The sequence below is a fragment of the Dermacentor andersoni genome, chromosome 8 (assembly GCF_023375885.2).
Source record: "Dermacentor andersoni chromosome 8, qqDerAnde1_hic_scaffold, whole genome shotgun sequence".
Lineage (NCBI taxonomy): Eukaryota > Metazoa > Arthropoda > Arachnida > Ixodida > Ixodidae > Dermacentor > Dermacentor andersoni.
This window is the reverse complement of record NC_092821.1, coordinates 53945156-53952946: the sequence shown is the minus strand read 5'-3', so window position 1 is coordinate 53952946 and position 7791 is coordinate 53945156. Positions and strand designations below refer to the sequence as shown.

At 40.9% G+C, this 7791-nt stretch overlaps 1 long non-coding RNA gene across 1 annotated transcript; it reads left to right on the top strand.

The window, feature by feature from the left end:
- Window positions 1–259: 259 nt before the first annotated feature.
- Window positions 260–2243, top strand: LOC140212863 (uncharacterized). Its single transcript, XR_011889825.1, has 2 exons — window positions 260–336; window positions 2026–2243. It is a non-coding gene; the product is annotated as an uncharacterized lncRNA (long non-coding RNA).
- Window positions 2244–7791: the final 5548 nt, after the last annotated feature.

Sequence of the window (7791 nt, the reverse complement as noted above, 5' to 3'; positions counted from 1 at the left end):
AGCGTTCCCACTTTATAGCAAAACAAAAGTATAACTGCAATGTTTACTTCATCTATACAATTCCAAATGAAATCGTCTGCTGATGTACAAATTTCACTTGTGTTTTGTTCTAAATAAGCAGCAAAACCTTTAACCTAGTAGGTGCTTCATCTGTGAGTGAAATCACGACAGCTTGGAATTTGTTAATGAATGACTGTGACTGGGTCACCTTATTTGTAATTTTGTTCACCTAAGGTGACTGGGTCACCTTATTTTGTTCCTTTCACTCTATAGACGGCTGGACATCCTTCTTGTACCTTGGCGCTAGCTGGATGACGGGACCTCATCGTGATCAGTGTAAGCCAATGTACTGTACCCTCTCAGGTCCTCCCAGTGCTTTTTATATGGGTTAAGGCAGGGAGCGCTTCGTGGTAAAATAGCTAGTTGGTGTCTCAAAACGGGCATTTTTTGCACTGGTCCTTTATAAGCTGCCACTATTATAACCAATTTCTCAGTGCCAGTGTACATACACAGTTCTACTATTAAGTATTTTCCCCCTAAGCCTTACAAAATTTAACTGTAGGTAGTCAGTGCTATGTAAGAACTCGCAAATTAACTCTGTTGTGTCATATGTGTATTCCATACATGAGTAAAAATTTGCTACAACAGTGTACATTACACCTTGCTTCCCGAATGCACAATGTATTCAAACCAGTATTTGATTAGTTTGGTATTCTAAATGTTTTCTGTGTGATTTAGTTTCTTCACAGGAATTTACTGTACATCATCAGCAAGCAGACTAATTTAAGATTTATGTGTGCTGTAAAAGGTGTGCTTTGCCGCTAGAATTGATAAAACATGGGCCGAGGCTTCCATACAAGGACAAACTTCAATTTCGCTCTACCACCGTCAGTACTTGGCTGGCGCTTGAAAAATGAATCACATCAGGTAGCTTGTGATGTGTGGAGGCGCCTGCGTCTGAGATGTAGATTGTGCTTCAACAGTTGTGCGTGTAGAACAGGCATGATGCTGAGGGTTCCAGCAGTTTGCAGAGGTGCTTTTAAAATTTTCTCATAACTGCAATTTTACCTGTGCTGTTTTTTGTCACCTGTTTCAATAATATAATTGGAGGTGTCAGAATTTAGCAATTTATTTGCCCTGGCCCATTAGCCTGCCACATTTGACTTTTCACTAGGTGGGCAATTATTCAGCATGGACCATTACTTGAATACACCTTTTTGTATGCAGTGGCTTCTCAATTGCAGGTCAACGTAGATGCTCAGAATTACCTCAGGCTATATATGCACTGATGAATTTGCTACCTATATGAATCATATTGCGCTTTCTCGCGCAAACAGCATGTTAACACTTCCAAGACAGTGGACAATGTTATCGTTTGACCACATCATTAAATACTTTCAATTTTGTATGACGCATCATTTGTCTGAGGTATTGCCCTAAGCCAATTAGGGTCACATGAAAATATACCAACAAAAATGATTGATCCAGCTAGGAGTGTTGCTTTGGAACACTACTTTATCACCAGTCCTCCTTTGCATGCTACCTGCTTACTCTGTACTGCGTCATGTTTAAGTTTGAAAGAAAGGCAACAGCTAGGCACTGCAAAATGCCAAACTTGCTTTTAGTTCAACAATATAAAACGCTGTTTAACTTTTTAATTAAGCTAGTACATCATTTACCTGCAGAGTGGATTACTGTTTTAATCTGATTATATTGTGCACGAAGCTTCTCAGACTTGTTTGACTGCTTGATAAGTGGCTTTTCAGCCACGAAACACCATATATGAATTTAAAGGTTGACTTTGACTCTGCTATGCAATTCAATGACTATATGCCAGGAAATATATTTGTCATTTTAAACATCATCGCGTACATACCTTAAGATACCCGTAATTTAAGAGAAAGGAGTGCTTAAATTTATTTTTAATGTGAGGCAAACTTCTTACTTAGCACATATTGCTAATTGAAGTTCCAATTTCAATATTCCCATTTCCTCCCTCGCCTTTTTTCCCCCTCTTCTGTGCAGGTATTCCTTGCCTATGTCTACAAGAACCGTCACGTGTGGCCTGTGACAGCAAGCTTTTGTGGGCAGCCAGTGCTCTCCTACGACGGCTGGCCTGCTCCGGCAGCGGCAGCAATCTTCAAGATTTATCCATGATCACCTTTGCTGCTATTTGTCACTCTTGTTAATTACACTTTCTGCATCTTTTCTCATTTATTAGGTAATAAAGTATGAGTATGTGACGTGGTGTGAATTTGATGTCTTGCTGCATTTTCGCTTGCAATCATCTTTTATGCATGAAAAGCTCATCGTACAGTTTATGAAAAAAAAAATAACAGCATATTATGATTTATATTTCAGTTCTGGTAACGTGCAACGTACAACCAATTCACTAATGGACGATATGCCGAAGAACTGGCCATTATTTCTGCGTGATGCTGTGCAAGCATGTGGCGTTATCTTACAAGAGGCACCCACAAAGTAAGTTACAATTTACTTTTAAATGAAGCATGGACACCAGAAGAAATATATTTATATTGCTAGTTAGAGTGGTTCCCAGAGTTTTTCCAGATGTGTACTATCCTTTATTTCTTAACTCATTGCAGCACAGAGTTCTGTTTCGTATACTGGTGTAAGGCTATTGTGCCCTCTGTAGCTGAAAACAGGATGTAATTTTGGCCTGAACTGCAGCATCATTCACAAAATTTTTCTTTGCTAGAAAGTATTTCAATTTGGTGGAGACCCAGCAGGGCGAAGTTTTGTCAATAATGACGTGTTTCATGCAGAGATGTTCTTGTTTGGGTCAATGGGTAAACATTGGAATGATATCAGCATACAATACAGATCTTCTTTTATTTGCAAAATAATTCTGACAGGCGGCATGCAATTGATTGGTTTAATTAAAAAGCACTAATTGACCAATGAGGCTGTACTACACTATTCCCATGGTTCATATCTGGAAAAACTACCTGTGTATCACTCTATCCGACAATATAAATTTTTTTTCTGATGTCCATGCCTCGTTTAAAATAAATTGTAACTGTGGGCAAATGTCGGGTTTCTGTAACAGCTGCCGCAAAAATTTGAGGGAATGTCTAATAAAAGTCTTCAGTTGTTCTTGTCAAGCTGTCCATTAGCCAACTTTTAGCGTAACGTTAGCAGGGCTTACTGAAGTACTTCTAGACGTCCATGGCTACAAAATGTCTTGATCAAGACAGCTACTAGGCTTTTGAATTAGCCGTTCAAGACATCTTTTAGACATCAAATAGCTGCTTGCGTGTTTAGTGGGATACACCCACCGATACCTTCACAAGATTGGACAAGCATGGGACCCTCAATGTAGCGTCTGTCACACTCTCGAGACAATAGCTCACGTACTTTGTGTGTGCCCTCAATATGCGGCCGAACGAAGAACACTCAAATCTACAGTTGACAGCTTGGACTCCCGCCCCTTTTCAGAAGAAAAGCTTTTGGGCGTGTGGAGGAGTGTTCACTGTGCCCAACGTGCCATAAAATCACTTTTGAACTTTTTAAGTGAGACTGGTCTAGATGATCGCCTCTAGAAGCTGGGAGACGTGCAGTCAGTACAAAATGTGTTTGCGCAAGAACTTTTTGGGACAATATTACTTTTTGTATGGACAAGATTATGCTTACATGTATTGCGTCTACACTGCGCATCCGCATATAGGACAACGTTCATATAGTATCTCATTGTACCATAACATAATCACCCACCACCTACCTTTCCCTGTATTTCCCACTTCCCCTTTCCCAGTGAGGAGTAGCAGGCTAGAGACACGCTCTCCAGGCCAACCTCTCCTCCTTTCTGTTCATTAAAATCGACTCCTCCTCCTCAATTTTTGATTTTAAGGCCCATCTTGGAACAGTAGCGCGGTATTAGAGCTCCACAAGAAGTATTTTTTTTTCTTTTTCCTCCTTTTTTATGTGATGACACTAAGCCTTTAGTGGAAATTAACAGAACGCAATTGCGGCTTCACGCCTGTCTAGTTTCGATTTTGTCGTCACCACTTCTTCACTTTCAGAAAAAAAAAGAACCTGCTCCCTAAAATGATTGTATTAACATATCAAATGTACATGTACAGGTACATCTGAAAAAAAATGAAGGAACAGCCAACGTTGTCACTACGTCAGTACATTTGCACTAAATTCGAGCTTCTGCGTCATCGTCATCGCCAGCACAATTTGCCCTGTTTTGCCGCTCTTGTGTTGCATGCGTTGCTCTGTGGCTGGTCGGCTGCTCGCCCACGTGGTTTTTCTGACGGCTTTTTGTGTTACAGCATTCCGGGTCGCCCAAGTCACCTTGATCCGAGGGTTTTTTGATTATTTTTTTTATGTTTCTTACTGACCTTGTGAACAAAGGTTTCGAAAGACCTCAGCCATGTGCGTCGCAAGGTAAGGGTAAATTGAGCTTATGCTTCTCGCTTCATTTAGTTAGAGGATGAGGTTCCCGCCAGCATGATTTCCTAACGGTATTGTTTTGGTGCAGCGCCTTTTAAATCCTCAGCACCAGAACTTGTTATTTCCTTCTCGTGTTGGTAGATTTCATTTGCTTCGCGTAGTTTTGCGTTTGCTTATCAATACTCTTTTTTGCAGGTCTCCCTATCAGAGTGTTAACCAAGTTCCACGTTTTACCGGTATTACGACTGCAAGCTGCAAACTTGCCCGACTGGTAGCGCTTCTTAGCTAGTCTTATTTCAGCGTTTACCTTGTTCCTCATCTGCCTAAATTCTTCTCTTGCAAGAGCGTCCCCAGGTTTGTCTTGGCATTTTCTAAGGAGTTTGCTGTTAAGGCTGCAAAGCTCCATTAATTCGTTGTCAATCCACGGGCTCTTTTTATTTCTTCTTTTAAGCTTAATTGTCTCTTCGGAGCAAAGGTAAATCTCTCTAAAGGCCTCTACAAACAGTTCGTAAGCCTTTAGGTGGCTGTGCCACGTTAAAGAATCCCAGTTGAATGTTCTCACACGTTTATCTACTTCATTAGAATTCAAAACATATTTCTCTACAGTCTTTGTTTCAGTTAAAGCAACAGCATCTCCTCAAACTGCTATAGCGATAAAGTAGTGGTCTGCTACTTTTTCCCTAATAACACAGCCAAATGAATTATATTTGCACATCTTTTGCTGATATGGTCTATACACGACCTTGTTAAATGATGACCAAGAATTTCCTCTCGTGTATAACTCTGAATTTTGTTTTCGAGTCCGTAGCTTGCCAAAAGTGTTAAGTAATCAGATGTTGCAGGCTTATTTGTTGTAAAAATCACCGGTCAAAATAATGCTGCTTCTGTCGGCGTACTTTTTGCGGAAGCTTGCCAAATCGTCTAAAAATACATTTAGGTTAGTGATCGGTGGCCTATAAACAGCACATACTGTAAATTCCACATCTGCTTTAGTCATTAGTACAGTAACTACTTCGGCGTCCTGAAAATCAAAGGACACTCGTTCACAGTGCCAATCAGTTTTTACATAGACCGCTACGCCACCACCTCTTTTGTTATCCCTGCACAAAAAGAAAGACTGAAAACCATGCAGTGCAAAATGAGCGCATTCGTCTTTTGAAATATTGATTTCTGTTAAAATTAAAACATGTAATAATGGCAATGCTTTAGCTAGGTGAATCTTTAACATGTCCCAGTGCTTGCGCAGGCTTCTCACATTCACATGGATTAGCTCAAGCAATAAGCCACTAGAAAGATCTGACGCCCACTCGTCTTTCATTTACAGCCATTGTTCAGTTGAGTGTACTTGGTCAATCATTTCAGATTATTTTATTTAAGCCTTGTTCATTGTCAATGCGTAACACTGACGTTCCTTCGCATTTTCTTACAAGTATTCTGTCATTGCGCACCCAGACGAAGCGATATTGCTTATCTTTCGCCAGATTTTTTGTTATCAATAGCAGTTTCTTCACTCGGGAAGTTAGGTTATCGTTCAAGTATATCTTTTCACCCTTCAGTCTGTTCCGCTTTTCAATCCAACGCTCTTTTATTTCACTCCTTGAAAATCGCACCAGAATAGGTGGGACGGAGTTAGCTTTGCCTTTGATTCTGTGCACGGCTTCAATGTCGTCGTGACTGGGCCTAGGAAGTTCGAGTTTGGTTGCAATAGATTGCACCACCTTTCGTAGGTCCTCGTTATCACTCACTTTGACACCATGGATTTCTAAATTGCTTCTTCGTGAGTACCGTTCAAGATCATCTACTGCTTGCTCCATATTCGACAGCTTGTCAGATTTGGCCGAAATCTCGGCTTCCAGTTCAGTTACTTTTTTTGTTTGTTTCCTTAAGTTCCTTTCTATGCTCCTCCAACTTTTGCAGGATTGTGTCATAATTAGATTAAAGCAATCCCAATGATGTCTCAATACCCTGCATTGCTGTCCTCTGCGCCAGCATTTCCTGGTTGGAAGCCTCGAGCTTGACCAACTGCACGTCTTGCCGCCTTTCTAACACATCTAGTCGGCTCAGTACGACATCAAGTTTGGCCAGTACATGTGTCAGTGACAGCTCGACCGATACATCCGTTGCTCTATCCTTCTGGGTTACGCCGTCACCGTTTCCAGTTGGCAATCGCGATGCACGATTTACACAAGTCAGACACACCCACTGTTGTCTTTCCTTAGTGGAAAAGATTTTCAAGTTCGTTTTCGTAACCCCCGAGCACTTTCCTGCATGATACCGATTGTCGCACTCGGCACATGTGAGGCTCTGCAAAACATCAGCGATCGATTTCATGCACGCAAGGCAATCAAGCTCAGCCATCATGGAAACACTGGTGCAGTCCAACGGAGAAGTATGCAACAATGAAATAAGCAATAATACCTAATTAGGCATTCTCACCTATAAAGCAAAGAAGCGGTCAGTCTCCACTCTGCAAGTACTCCGCCAGACTGCAACAGATGCCCAGTAGGCAGCGCCTTTATACCCTGCTGGTTCCGACGTCCAGCGACAGATGGACACTTTCCCCAGATAATGTGGTTCAAATCATGGCCATATCTTGCTTCCGAAGATGCTTTGCCTGCGGTTCCTTGTGACGTGCTCAGTGTTTTCTTTTCCCTTTACGCCGGGAAAGCTTGGTTTGGACGATCCTTGCTGCTTTCTTCAACGTCGGCGTTTCCTATAAAGCAAAGAAGCGGTCAGTCTCCACTCTGCAAATACTCCGCCGAACACCGGAGTACTTTTTCGGTTCTCGTTCTGATTTGTTTTCCTCATTGCACTATCGTCAACGAGTGTATGAAACTATGGAGGTCGTGGGCTGTCTGCTGCCATATATCGTGGTAAACACGTAGCACGCGTTATTATTGTACTACTAAGAGTGCTTAGCTTTGTCAGTCCGTGCTTTTGTTAGGTACTGCAAACACATTTTCTGTGAACAAGCTGTTCATGAGAAGTGTAAATGATTTCGGCTATTGTGAGTAGCCTTTCTCTCTTTTGCCATCTCGGCAGAATAAACTGATGCAGTAAGAAGACTTTGAAAGCTAGTTTGTTAGGCCATATTGACCTGGAAACCGCAAACAAGGGGTAGTGGCTAGGTAACCACTACCGCAAATGATCGCCAGGTATATCATTAAAAAACGGAATATATATATATATATATATATATATATATTTATTTATTTATTTTGTATGGTTATATTGACTTGGAAAGCGCAAACAAGGTGAAGTGGCTATGTAACCACCGGCGCAAATTATGAAAAGGTATAACATTGAAAAACGGAATATATATATATATATATATATATATATATATATATATATATATATATATATATATAT